At 41.1% G+C, this 15,030-nt stretch overlaps 1 long non-coding RNA gene across 1 annotated transcript; it reads left to right on the forward strand.

The window, feature by feature from the left end:
- Positions 1 to 1,191: 1,191 nt before the first annotated feature.
- Positions 1,192 to 14,490, forward strand: LOC127536812 (uncharacterized). The gene is made up of 4 exons (XR_007946013.1): positions 1,192 to 1,412; positions 2,808 to 2,915; positions 4,696 to 4,746; positions 11,992 to 14,490. It is a non-coding gene; the product is annotated as an uncharacterized LOC127536812 (long non-coding RNA).
- The last annotated feature ends 540 nt before the right edge of the window (positions 14,491 to 15,030 follow it).

Consider the following 15,030-nt stretch of genomic DNA (forward strand, 5'->3'; position numbering starts at 1 on the left):
AGTTACATATCCCACTTGTTGTGTTTGTAGTATTGATTTCTATGCCAATTATCTATGACTCAGCCACAAGGCTGGAATGGACGGGAGCACAGTGTGAATTGGTGGCTTATGCAAGCTCAACTGACTAACTCCAAGACTGACGTCAGCAGTCAGGAAATTTGAGTACACTGGGGCACTCATCTGGTGAATTTATACAGGCTGTTTGAGGCTGTGTGAAGTGACTGGTGGTGGGGATTTTCGCGTGAATAGGAAAGCTCTAGGAAGGTGGGGAGGTGAATGAAGGAGCAGGGAAAATGTAAAAAAAAAAAAAGTGTTATCAGAGGTTACCACCGACTTTTTTGATATGTTTGTCTATGTCTATGTTATGTACTAACAATGAGAGCAATCATCAAAGTGTAGCTCTAACCTTTATGGAAAAACAAATGTAATGGTTTTAACTGATCACTAGAAGGCTGATTTGATCTGTGAGAAAGTGTGGAGTGTGTCACTGTCCATGGTGCTGAAGATCACCAACAAACACTGCTGGCCGACTTTCTGCAGCTGCCTGAGCCGTAAATATCTCTAGAGATGCGCCTCTCTGTTTGTAAGAGACGGGCACATGGTTGGTAGAGGTCAGAGAGTTTAAAAAATATATCTGATATTAAACGACAGAAACTTACTTACAGGATAGAGTAAAGGACCTCCGATGCCATGCTGTGAAAAAGCTCTAGAACATTTTATTACATGTATAGGCTGCTGTTCATCTGCGTGAGGACATTTCTTACGTTTCACTGAGCTGTTTGTGCTTGTGTAGCAGAAATCTGCAGCTTCATGTTTGATCACTGTGTTTAAATGCAGCAACATGCAGGTCAGATCAGCACCTTGGACAGCGACACGCAGCCCCAGGTTATTTCGCCTGTTTTTTCTTGTCTCTGTTTTTCTGTTTAGTTGAAAGGTCTCCTAGAGTAATGCAGGTCTTTTCCTAAGGCTCATCTTGCTTCAAGTGGTTTAAAGCCAGCGTCGATACCCTGCGCAGCTGGACATTAAAGCTAAACAAAAAAACAAAAAACAGCGGGGAGAGGTTATTGAGCCAGAGCTCATTGTAATTCTGGTCATGGCCCCCTTCCAGGAGTTACCTTGGGGAGTTTTCATCAGACCCCCAGGCCTTCCCACCCCCTCATCTCCCCTCCTCGTATAGAGACACATCGCAATGCAGGTTGTGGACGTATATAGGCGACTCGCACTGTGTCTTTAAAGCCCTCTGCCGGGTGATTGGAAGCCGTCTGCATGTGCGCAGGAATGACGCAAAATTGACTTCATCTCAAGAACGCGTCACGATGTCATTTCAACATGGAAAAAAAGGAAGAGGGGGAAAAAGCTGGGGAACTATGGAGAGAGGATCTCTGCCTGAATAATAGGTCACTTTATTTAAAGTAAGTCTCTTCATCCGGTGCGCGAAGGGTTTAACCGCGAGAGCCATGCCTGAAGGCGGATGATTTCATCTTTAACAGGAGAGTACATGCTGTCCAGTACCACCCCGACTGCATACACCGGCTGCTGTTTAGATATTAATAAGTCCAAGAAGCAGCCGGTTAGGACGCGTCCCATATACACTGATGTCCTTTTAAATAAAAAAAAAAAAAAGATCTGAAATCCACCGCATGTCGTGATTCTCTTACAGTCTGCAGGGATGCAGCCTGGTTAACATGCAATCAGCGTAGCCTACACCCTACAAGACATTCTCCTCTTTTTTCACAGTTGTCACTGCCCATGTGCGCCAAAGTGACTCACACTGCAGTAACTTCCAGCCTCTGTAATCTACCGTAGATTCATGAAACGACACGCAGAGGAAAATTAGGTGAAACTAGAAGAGTGACCTTACACTTATTTAACGAGCTCATCCCTGCTGAAATGTGTCTCTACACGTGGGTCATTGGAAATTTGATGAGGAAATAAAAACTCATGACATATAAAGAAAAGAAAACTTACCTTTTGGTCTTCTTGCTCCAGCTGAGATTTCTTTAGTTTATCAAACTGTGACCAAGGCACAGTTTTGACCATTTCCACCGCGTAAAATTCTAACTTGTCTGGCGGCAAATGTGTTAAGATGTCATGAACATGCCCTAACTAACATCACTAACAGAACTGCTGCGTAATTCTCAGTTAAAAAGAAATGGCTCGAATTTAGATTTATTCTCAATCTCACATCTCGTTCTTGCTCCTCGGTATCTCATGAAATTCAGCGGGCTGTCCCGGTGATCTGCTCTTATAGACATCCCGTAGTACTAGTAATGGAGATGGGAGGGGACACTCATTCATTCAGAAGCATCACCTACATGGACGATGTACGTGGACTCTTACGTCATCGAGGAAATTTAGTCAACAGGAGGACGCTCAGGGTTCCGCGAGGGGAGGAAGGAAGAGAGAGGGGGGAGAAAAAGAGGGAAAGGAGGCATGACGACGGGTTGGGGGGGGCAATATTTGACTTTTTATTGGGTACAGTAATGCAACACCCCCCTCTCTTCTCAATCCTGCTCTGTGTTTGTCAAGCGCGTTACAAACCAGTGGATGAACTGCTCCCCCAGGAACTTGTTTCGGAGGTGTACAAGCATGTGTGCCAAAGTGAGGCAGGAGCAATAGATCTCACAGGAGGAACCAAAAAAGTTGATTAATTACTCACTGAAGACCACCAACCCCACCCACTCCCAATTTGTCTTCTTGGTTTGTGTGTAGAAGCCTGTATACATGTATGGATGATTGGCGTTAGTTCTTTGACCCTGTTTTTTTATATATATATATATAAATAAATGCCCTCTTCTCCTCATTAGAGAATCATGAATCAAACAGGTCTTTGTCATCTATGGATCATCTCCAGGAGGCAGCGGGCCTCCACAACTGGGAGTGAATGGATGTCAAACAGAGATGAACCAGTTTTGGTGAGATTTGTATTGTTGTATGTTGTATTCATATGGTGCCAAGTCACTACATAAGTCATGTCAGAGGCTTTCACATAGTAAGGTGGAAACCGTGTGAAATGACAGAGAGGTTAGGCAAGACTCTACTTTCTCTCTGTCGTACAAGTACTAGAATAGAATAAAATAGAATACAACAGATAACTTTATTGTCTGTTCCAAGTAAAAACAGAAATTCATATTTTGTCATGGCTGTAAGGCAAAAATTAAAAACCCCACTCAAACATTGAAAACACTCACACATTAATAACAGTGCAATAAATATAAACAAGCAAAACACATAAAATAACTAAAAACATCAAAAACAAACACAGTTTAGCACCGAACCAGAAGTAGGAAAAGTGCAATGACATGTAAAGTGCTTGAATTGTTTAGACAGTATGAACAGTGTATTTATTCTGAATATGGAAAACACTGTAATGTAAATATGGAAGATATATGAATATCTTAGATGTATAATTATTGTATATACTGTATGCTGTATAGGTATATACAATACGATACTATATTAACAGAATGAACAGTATAAACTGAGAGGTATCAACATATGAAGTATGTAAATAGAATAAGCTATAGGTAGTATAAGAGTGCCAGACAAATAGCAATGTAAAGATGGATAAATGTAAATATAAAAATAGGGATTAATGACAGTATGAACAGTTAATGTGTGACGTGAGATATGTACAGGAGAAAGTCACAGAAAATGCAGCCTTTGGAAATGAAATAATGCCTTGTATTACCCCTGAATCTCTAAAAAAAAAATCATATTCTTGAGAGGTTAATCACCTTAACAGCCTTACTACAGAAATCCTGGAAGGTTGTAAAGGTTTGAATCACTATAAAGAGAAAAGCTTAAAGTGAGCTTTAGGAGAGGATATCTGTAAAAAAAAATGAACAGACATATATTTAATAAGATGCAGCTTGGGAAATCCAACAAATCCGAACAATTCCTTTTGAGCAGCTCCTTGGTTACTGTGGGAAGAAACTTGTGGCAGAACCAGGCTCAGTGAGGGCTGTCATCTGTCTCAACCAGTCAGGATGAGGGTAAATGAGGGTGTTAAAACAGGATAGCAGACTGAAAACAAACGACGCATTGGCGAACAATAAACACTGGAGACGCTGGTGAGGCCAGTAAATGTGAATCAGAAATGTGCAGCTCTGCAGAGACAATAAAACACGAAGTGGCATGCAAATGTATGGAGAAAGAAAGAGCGGTGAGTAGAGAAGAACTGCTCAGTCTGTCATTGTGGGAAGTCCCTCAAAAGCCAATGCCTATTGCCACTCATAGCTGTTTAATATCTCAAGATACTGGAAGGTGATGTTTCTGTTTTGGATAATTATATTTTTTCGTTTGCGGTGGCACGCCATTATGTCAGATCCCCACAATCAGTAACAAGTTTAATAGTTAATGCAGTAATAGAACAATATGAGATATTTTTCCCCTTTGACTTTAACATTTTTCAGCAAACAGCAGCGCAATGAACCAAAATGAAAACTTTCTTGCACCCTTTGTATATCACTCCATCACTTCCATCTTCCATCTTTTACTATCATGGCACTGCCACAACCTAAAACAAAATATCTCCTCTACTTTTTTCATGTTTTTTCACTTTAACCCACCTTCTTTTTCTTATACTAAACTAAAAATGAATTCTGAGGTTCAACAGGATCATTTACTGATTTAAGTCATTTAAATCAAAGTTACAGTGGCAGAATTAATAATAAATGAATGCTGCCTTTACAGGATAAACGTGTTCTACTGCAGATGTGAACAGGAGTGAATGACAGCGAGAAGGTAAGCACCTATCATACTAAAACTGATGTTCAAATGAGAGAAAAGGGATGTAAACAGCATGTGATTAATTATATCATTGAAAATCTGTTTCTATCTTTGCTATACCGTCCTTTATTGCCTTCTTCCCTTCTTTTCTCACATGCATCACTCCTTCTCATAGGTGGTATTCTTTCATTGGCTGCTCATGGCTGATATTCCATGTGTGAGTGTACAAGAGAGAAAACTGCAGTTAACGGAAGAGGGAGGGAGTGACAGTGATGATTCACTAGTTTAGTGTAAGCAGGAAAGCGACAAGGGGGAGGTAAACATCTACGGATTAAAGAACAAGAGTTACACAGGATGGGCTGATGAGCAAATGCCACAAAAGAGACACATAACACATGACGTGACGCGCTACAAGCATGTGTGGGACAGGAAGTCTGTAAGTTTATCATATAGCGCTCAAGACCCTCCAGATAATGACGTTGGCAGTGCGTCCAGGGCAGTTGTTTGAGGTAAATGGATTCTTTTGTGTTCGGGATGTCGAGGGAGTGAGCAAAATAATGCTTTACAGTAAAATCTAAACCCAATTCAGCAACACAACAAACTGTAATACAATTGAATCAATGTCTCACTGGCACAGACTCAAATTGAACGTTATGAGCTCCATAAACACGGCACAGTATTTTGTGGTGTTCCTGTTATTGTATTGACTTTAATATATTTACTACATGTGGTTGCATTTGTAGACTTTGTAGTGCTGTTTCCTTTTACCAATTCTGACCCCACACTGTGTTCTGCCTAAAACTCACTTGTCCCTTATAGCAAAAACACTGAATTCAATGACACTGACCGCAAAATCTGTATTTAGTGTCATCATGTCATGCCAGGACCTCAGCTTTCCTAATCTGACCGGTATCTGCACTCCTACTTATGCAATTACCCACAAAATCATCTATTTACACTTTTTACTTTGGCATCAATATTTCACAGCATGACCAAAACATTAAGCTAAGCAGCTAACAAAAAAACAAACACTCACTTTCTCAGTCAGTGAATTGGACTGAAGATCGCGCTAATTATTTAATGGTATTAATAATTCAATTTTTAGGTTTTTGTAAGCCATCCCTCCACCTGCGCACCTCCCTCATTATAATCCCTAAAACCAGTCTCTCTCAGAAGGTCCAGAGAGTCATATCTAGAGGAGAGACCCAAAGACGTGATGAGTTATACAAACTAATGAGCCACACATTAATAAGTCATACAGAATCAAAGGTAGGTTTGGTCAGTACTCTTACTCACACAAATGCCAGAACCAGCCATCAGTGTTCTCACCAGGGTATCATGAATTAAGTATGAAAAAGTAATACGTCATTGGGAGAGAAATTCTCAGTGCACCTCATGTTCTTATGCTGATTTCACCCCCACGATTCCCCCCTCATTTTTTAATTTTTTTACCCTAAGGCTATATTTTACAACTCTGCGCTTTTGATTCCCTTTTTTCTTGTGTTGTACAGGAGTATCATCTTCAGCTCCCCCATCTCAACATAGCTGTTTTAACTTCTTCCCCAAGAATAAAAATAAATAAATAAATAAATAAATAAATAATCTGCTCTCCAATGCAGCAGTCGCATATGTCACAGAGAGAAAAAGGCAAAGAGAGAGAGATATGGCGGGATGGGAGAGGAGAGGATGAGAGGAACGGGGATGCCACTTTGATGTCCAGGGAATGTCTGTGTTCCCACTATCTGATTGCTTGTGTCATTTTTTTAATCCTGCAAGAGCAAATGATCCCCCCTCCACCTACTCCGTTAATTCTGTCCTTCACACTCCTTCTCCATCCATTTCGTCATCTTCTTCCCATCCGGTCAGTATCTCTTCGCTTCTCTGTGCGATGGTTACACGAGCATCACAAGCAGATGTGGGGGGGGGGAAAGAGGGGAGAAAGACCCCTCAGGGCTTCAGCATTCACCTGCAGAGTGCTGCTCCTGCCCCACCTCCCCCATGGCACCCAACCCTCCCTCCCTCCCTCTCTCTCTCTCTCTCTCTCTCTCTCTCTCACACACACACATACCGCTAATCAGTATTCTGCTTTCCTACTCTTCCTCTTCCTACTCGTTCCCCTGTCCATTTCTCCCTTTTTCTTCCTCTTTCCTTCCCACCCAGTCACTCACACGCTCTTCTTCTTCTTCCCTCATCCCTGTCTCTCCTTCTACCACAGCTGCATAGTTTTACATGCACTGAGGCGCAAACACTGACAATGATTCAGCCTGGTTTCCAATCTGTGACTTGTTAGAACTGAGGGGCCTGGAGTCATGTCAACAGTGGTGCTACAGTGTGTTGTTAAAATTGGGAATTACCCAGTGCTCGGTGCAGGAATATAGGACAGCGCTGAAGGTTTTCTTCCCTCCATACCTGCCATTTCACATACTCATTCCTCAGAATTATGCTATATGTATTGTGATATGTATTTGGTTTCTCATGCATATTTATCTGCTCTCTCTCTCTTGGTTACAGCATCCCTTTCACTTAGATTGACATAAAACCCCTGTCTTCACTCTAACATCACCACCGCTCATGAATCTTTCATCACACACACCACACACACACACACACACACACACACACACACACACACACACACACACACACACACACACACACCCCTCCACCTCCTCTTCCTCCACAGCTCTCCCTCTCCCCACCTCCACCCTCGTTGTTGTAAAGCCAGTGTTAGTGGGAGAGAATTAATTAAACAGGATCACCCGAAGGTAGTTTGATTCCACCAGACGTGACTGTTCATCCACCGGTACAGGTGTGGTGCTCTATTAGAAGAGAAGGGAAGAAAAAAAATCACTGCCTTTGTAGCTAATCCGAATGCGCCATCCTTCTAGTTAGTGCATCATGAAGTTCAGCCTGATGCTCACTGATTTGCTTTGAAGTCAGATGAATCGTGGAAAGTTGACGCCGTCCTTCTTCCTTGTGCGCATGGATACAGTGCGTTCGTCACTGATCATTCTAAGGCAGAGCGCTGTTTGATCGAGGTATAGACCTGGAGTCTTCCAGTGACTCACTGAGGATAAATCAGATAAATTTGGACAAATTCGTCAGTCTGACTCAGCTGATCACGATGCTTCCAACCAAAGAGATCCAAGCTCAGTAGCACACTTTGGCAAAATAGTTGAGTACTGGTTACTTTCTTGCTTTAATACCTGTAATCATATGTTAGTTTGTCATTTATGTCAATATGTCATGTTTTCTCTTCGTATGCTGTGTGACATAGTGGCAGAAAATATTGCAGATTACGAGGATAAGAGAGAGTGACAGTAGCATCAGAGAGATAGAGCCGGCTTTGATGTGAGCCTGTTCTCTGTGGGGAATGAAATAACAGAAAGAGAGTGTGAGGATGAGCTCTGAATAAAATTATGAAACCCTGGCTGTGGTCGCTCAATAAAATGCAGCCATGAACGCTTCCTAAATTCCAAACTGTTATTTTTCCTAAATTCCTGTCTTTCTTGTCCAACTTTCTCACACTCCCTCTGTTCATCTACTGTACCACTGTAGCTCCATTTGAGATCTTGCATTGAATCTGCATATTTAGGGGACCCCTGCTGGCTATGAACATCTACTGCAAGCTTGAGCTCATATCATATTGAACTGTTTTCGACATTCTGCCTCTCAGGAATACTTGAAAAATGTATCATCCACAGCACACAGTACACATACAGTGCGCTCATTTATGGTGATGGAACTAGTGTCAGACAGTAAAACATCTGTTCTTTGGCCGCGGCTCGCTTTAGTCACATCGGGCACCGTGACACCTTCGCTATTCCACGCTGGCCTCCACACCCCAGCCTTCGCCTCCCTTATCCATCCTTCCCTGAGCTGTCCACACACACCGCACATGACTCATCCAGATGACTCACCCCCCTACACCCCCTCCCCCACATGCACATGCTCACACATCTTTGTATTATCTCCCCTGGCTAACCTTGACAGAGGAACACAGAAAGGTGCTGGTATTGTAAGACGTAGCTGGATCTCTGCTGCTTCATGCCACCTCCATGTTTTACATAAGTGCCCCATGGACCCGGCCCAAAAATATTAGCATTTTTATAAATGTGTCCGCAAACATCACTCTTTTAAAAACAGCTTATCTAGTCATATATACTTTGTGACCAAGGGCTAACGCAGCACAATGTGAATCATTAAATTAAACCAATATGTTTATATAGAAGAGTCTTTTTTCTCCGCTATTGACGCATCACTGACTTCACCACCCTATATAAATAGAACTGTTCAGCCAAAACATTAAAACCACTCGTAGGCGAAGTGTTGAATGTTTTTTTTTTCCTCTACTGACACATGGCTATGCTTCAGCATCATATAAATAAAGTACTTACTTACACACACACACACACACACACACACACACACACACACACACACACACACACACACACACACACACACACACACACACACACACACACACACACACACACAAACAGATCAGCCACAAGATTAAAGCACTTGCAGGTGCAGGTAAAGCGTTGATCATTTTCTACCAAACATGACTAGACACACTCCCCTCACAGCAAACGTGCCCTGCAATATCACAAAAACTGTGCAGGAAAGACTAGAGGAACATGACAAAGAGCCAAAAGCATCGTCCGCCAGACTCTGCATATCCCAATCCAGCCCAAACCCAAATCCCAAACCTGCCAGAGTAAACCCACAAGACTCAATGAGCCCCCTTCCAAAGCTAGACAACACACACACACACACACACACACACACACACACACACACACACACACACACACACACACACACACACACACACATATATATGCTCCTAATTTCCAGAAACACAAATTATTCTGGCCTCAAAAATCTACCCTTTTTGTTGGATGACTCAGACCTGTAATAGCAGCACTTTTTTTCAAACCAGCAATCATTCTAACGGAGTAGAATAAGGTGCTATTAAGTGTCATTACCACGTGTCAATTGTTCCAAATGGTTACTGTTTCGTTCCTTTAAGTGTGTTCTGTGTGGGCATCTGTATTCAATATTTAGTTTCTGCCACAAATAAAAAGCTGGTACTTTTAAACTGCATGTATGAAAAAATGAAATATGCAGTTGCTTCAGATAGGATTCAGATCCCTTCACATTTCACACACATCAGTGTGTTATAATTTTCATTTGCAGTGAATATAATTGATATTATTTTCCTGTCAATCTAGACTCAATAGTTTATAATGACACAGTGAAACATGTTTGAAAAGATTTTTGTAGTTCCATTAGAATACAAAAACTGAAACCTCTCATGAATAGAAGTGTTCAGATCCTTTGCTGTGGAACTCCACAGATGCATCCTGTTTTCTTTAGCAATGCTTTAACTGACCAAAATCACCATGTGGCAAAAGTTCTACAATTCACAAAAACTGACCCAAGAACTCTAAGGAACTCACCTTCATGATAAAACTGTTGTGAGGCAACGATCAAAGCGAAGGTAGAAAATGGTTTTTAAAAAACTGAATGTTCCAAACACCAAGGTAGCCTCAATAAATGTGAAATGGAAGAAGTTCAAAACCACCAGGAGCTATGGTGGAACCGGCCATCCAACCAAACTTCAAGCAGCTCCGTGGTCAGGAAGGTGACTAAGAACCCGGTAGTGGCTCTGCAGTCCTCTGCAGACATGTAAAACATGCAAATTAGACAACTACCTCAGCAGCACTCCATCAATTAGATCATCCAAAGAAGCTACTTTGAGTACAAAGCACATGGCAGCCTGCTTGGAGTTTGCCAAACTGCATTTACCGGACTCTGAAGACATGAGGAAGAAGATTTGGGCAGAACTCCAAGCTCACCAGGCGCTGTTCATCATCTGGATAACACCATTGTGGTGGTGTAGAATCACGCCATGGGGGTGATTCTCAGCAGCGTGGGCAGGGAGACTGGTCAGAATTGGAGGGAGAATGAATTAATCCAAATACAAAGCAGTCCTTGAAGAAAATATGACTCAGAGAGCATTTGACCTAAGCCTGGAGCATCAATTCACCTATCAGCGTGAGCGTGAACCAAAGCATCCAACCAAAACAATGCTGAAGTGGCTTCGGGACAAGTTCATGAGTGTTCTTGAGTGGCCGTACCAAAGCCAAGTTTTAATCCCCATGTAACATCTGCAAACAGACCTGAAGATACTCAGGTGCTTCTGCCAGGTAAATGGAATAACCTGCCCAAATGCAGTTTTTTAAAAATCCCGTAGAGACTCATTGAAGATGCTCAAAACTGTATCTGAATTAGAGGTTTAAATCTAGTATGTGAGTGCTTTTTTTGAATGAAAGATTTCAGCTTTTGATTTTTATATATACATAAATTCTTAAAACACGTTTTCACTTTGTCTTTATGGGTCATTGCATGTAGATTGACATAGAAAATACCGGTTTTATTCCTTTTAAAACTCAGAAAAGTGAAGGCGTAAAGCAACTGTGTGTCCTAAAAGTAAAATTTACTTGAACTCGATTTTTTTTCATTACATATCAATGGACAAAGACAATGTAAATCTTTATTTCACATAATTTATGATTTTTTTTGTTTGTTTCATTTTCATCCCTTCAAAAATTAGGCAACCAAACAGAAACTACACTGATATACTTGTGTCTGCACTTTTTGGTGGCATGGTTTTTCAAAAGTCTATACTATATCCAATATTTTCTACTTGTAATGACATTAAAACAGTTTCAATGTCATTTACTTGTTATTCTCTGCCAGATGAAGTGAATAACACTGATTATCTTGTTGCAGTGGCACCTGTCAAAGGATGGGATGCTGTAAGCAGCAGATGAACAGTCAGTTCTTTCAGTTGATAACAAGAAAACTAGACAAAAGCCAGATTGTGATGTCTTGAGGAATAGGTAAGAGCAGTTCCAAAACTTACAGGGCTTTTTTTCCCAGTATGCAATGGTTTTTACCTACTACAAGTGGTCCAAGGAAGGACAACCAGTGAATCAGCAGCAGGGTCATGGGTACTTAAGATTGACTGAGATGCTCAAGGGACGCAAACGCTAGAATATAAAGACTGATCCAACAGAAGAGCTGTGATGGAAAGCAGCTTGAATGTTTGAGGCTTCTTCGCCAGAGTGCCCTCGCTGACCACTGTCCACGGTTGAAAAAATGTAAATGAGTGTCAGAAATGGACCATGGAGCATTGCAAGAAAGTTGCCTGGTCTGATGAATCATGTTTTCCTTCATGTCATATAGATGGCTGTGTGTCAATTACCTGGAGAAGAGATGGCAGCAGGACGCACTGAGGGAAGAGATCAAGCCGGTGTAGGAAACGTGATGCCCTGGACAATGTTCTGTTGGACAACACTGGGTCCTGGAATTCATCAGGTGAACACTATTTTGACACCACTTACCTAAACACTATCGCAGACTATTACATTCCTTCTTTGCCGTTGTGTTCCCTGATACCAGTGACCTCTTTCAGCAAGATAATGCTTCCTACTATGCATCAAAAACTGTTCAGAAATGGTTTGAAGAGTAGAGTTCAAGGTGTTGACTTGGTGTCCACATTCTTCTTATCTGAAACGGATTGAGCATCTGTTGGATGTGCTAGAAAAACCAACCGTAGAGGTCTCACCTTGCAGTTTACAGGACTTGAAGGACCTGTTGCTAACATCTTGGTGTTAAAACCGCAGGACACGCCTCATTAAAAGACATAATTTGAGTGGTCAGAGCTGTTTTGGTATCACAAGGTGGATTTTTTTAGGTGGTTTTAATGTTCTGGCTGATGAGTGGTCTAAGAAAAGTAAGAGATCAGGTCACCAACAGATGTCAGTGTTGGTCTGATGAAATTTTACTGACCTCTCCTGAACATTATGTTTCTTTCAGTATATCTCTCTAAGACAAATCTCCCAATAAGCACCCAAGAAGCACATGCTTAGGTATAAGTTTAGTTATTCATATTCTTTCTATTCAGGAAGCCACAATGATTTTACAAAGCCTCCGTCTCTCTTCTCATGCTTCTTGGAGATAAAGATTTAATAAATAGAGGCTATTGACTTCATGCTTTCATCTGTTTTAAACAACCTCGTCTTTGCTGGTTCACATCTATTCTCAGTAATATTGTACGTTTCACTATGAACAATGTACGGATACGTTTCTCAAAACCTCTGCACCATCTGCAGTCACTTTCACTTCTATATATATTTAACACTTCACATTGCAGGTGCGCACCAAGGTCCTATTTGGAAGCAACATACACTGACTCTTTATAGGAAATGTGAATTGCTTAAATTTGCTGTCTTGATGAAAAGTTTATTTCACTGGAATTTCCTGTAGTGACTGTGTGGGTTGAGATTGCAGCTCCTAACTGCCATGGGAAGAGCAGATATGGCTGTGATATGAAATGATTTAGTGCTACAATCTAAACCACTGCTGGTTGGCTGCAGCACAGGTCACCACACACTCTGGGTGTGTAATCTATCTCTGGTGAACCTCACACAGGATATGCCAACACACACTTTAAACCCGCTGAATGCCTTCCTTTCTCAAAATCTGCTTTATACTTTGCAATCTGAGTCACAGGGGAGGGTTGTGGTGATTTGTGTTTGTGATTTTCACAGCAATGTCAAGTATTTATCACTGTGTTGGAGTACCATGCTCGAGCAGAACATGGAAGCCTTCCTGTTGTTACTACAATATATGGCACTTGACTGTGTGACAGTCAAGAAAGGCCACTGGAATTCTGCATGTCCACCCTTCAGAGATTTGTAGACTAGTTTATGCTAGCAGGGAACATTATCTTGGCCAGAGTCAGGGTACACAGGATTCTCACATGATGAACATTTTCTTAATACCAGGTCTGCTTCTCAACCAAAGAGCCCTGGAGCTCAAGGCTTAGAATTTAAACAAGGGAAGAAGGCCAAAGAATCAGGAGGAAGGCAAAGTAAACAGGAATCATCATTTATTTAGATATTTACTAAATGTGTGCTCAGTGTTAATCTCTGAGCACACATTTCTTTCCTGAAAAAAACATATGCAAAGTTGATTTTCTTCGCACTTGTAACTGCCCTTTGTTCACATCTGTGTTTCACTGGATTTCTGTCTGACTTTGCTGGTGCACTTTTGCTGTGTTTGTTGGCATATTACTGCCACCAACTGTCGATCAGTGCAATAGCATGAAGCCATCTGTGTGACTTGTAGCTACCACATGCATGGGCATCATTGTTGGTATGCATACTACAAGCACTTTTAAAAAAATGCTTGGAGACTTTCCTTTTTATGGAGGCTTTAAACTTACCTACAGGATTCCTTTTTAAAATTGTTTCTTTTTACTGTGTGTTTGTAGCACTTTGCGATTTCTTTAAATGACAAGTGCTTTGTACATTAAATGTATTATTTTTATTACAAGCGAAAAGGCTAACGGTTCTGTCTGTATCATGCACACTGCTCCATAGCGATGCTAATGGTCATAAATTCCACAGGGGACCTTTGTCTTGTAAATTGTGGTGTCAGAAAGCAGTTGGAGGACTGTAACAGGTAATCAGTTGTGGTAAATCTTAGAATTAATCGAGATTAGAAGTAAAATTAATTAATGAAGATGCCCCCTACACACAACCCATTGAGTTATTGTTTGTCGGCTGATTTTATAGCGTGTCATATCGGTATGAGGAACTCTACCTTTTGCGAAATATCAAACACATATACAGCTCTGAAATATATCACACAATCTCTACTGACTAATTTTCCTCTTACTTTGGCCTTTTCTCCGTCTTTTTATGATATGAAATGTGTAAAACTTAAGTAGTTCCTTACTTATAGAGAAAAATTTGGTTACATGATCAACTTTGAGGACAAAATTTTCCTTGACATCAGCAGTGACTCAGCCCAGGCTGTCATTACAGTCTGGGAAGCAAGTAAAGTTACATGCAGGGGCTGAATCACGAGTTACGCCACAAATAAAAATGAGAGAAAACCATGAACAACCTGCATTATGTTGTACACTGAGAATTCGGGTTCATTATTGACCATGGGAACAGGAAGCTTGTTTTAAGAAAGTGTTGCGTGTTCTAACCAAGTGGTAGACCCTGAACAAGTTTTAATTTGCTAAAAAAGTCATAAAATATGTCCGAAAGCCTTAAAAAAGCTGGTAAGTGAAAACTAACTTTAGAATATGTTATTATGTGTAGTAGATTGTCTAAATCCGGTGCTTCAAGGGCCTGATGATTTATCACTCCTCATTAATTAAACACAAGTACTGTATTTTCTTGTGTTTTCATATGGGAAGTCTGGTGA

The sequence above is a fragment of the Acanthochromis polyacanthus genome, chromosome 13 (assembly GCF_021347895.1).
Source record: "Acanthochromis polyacanthus isolate Apoly-LR-REF ecotype Palm Island chromosome 13, KAUST_Apoly_ChrSc, whole genome shotgun sequence".
NCBI lineage: Eukaryota > Metazoa > Chordata > Actinopteri > Pomacentridae > Acanthochromis > Acanthochromis polyacanthus.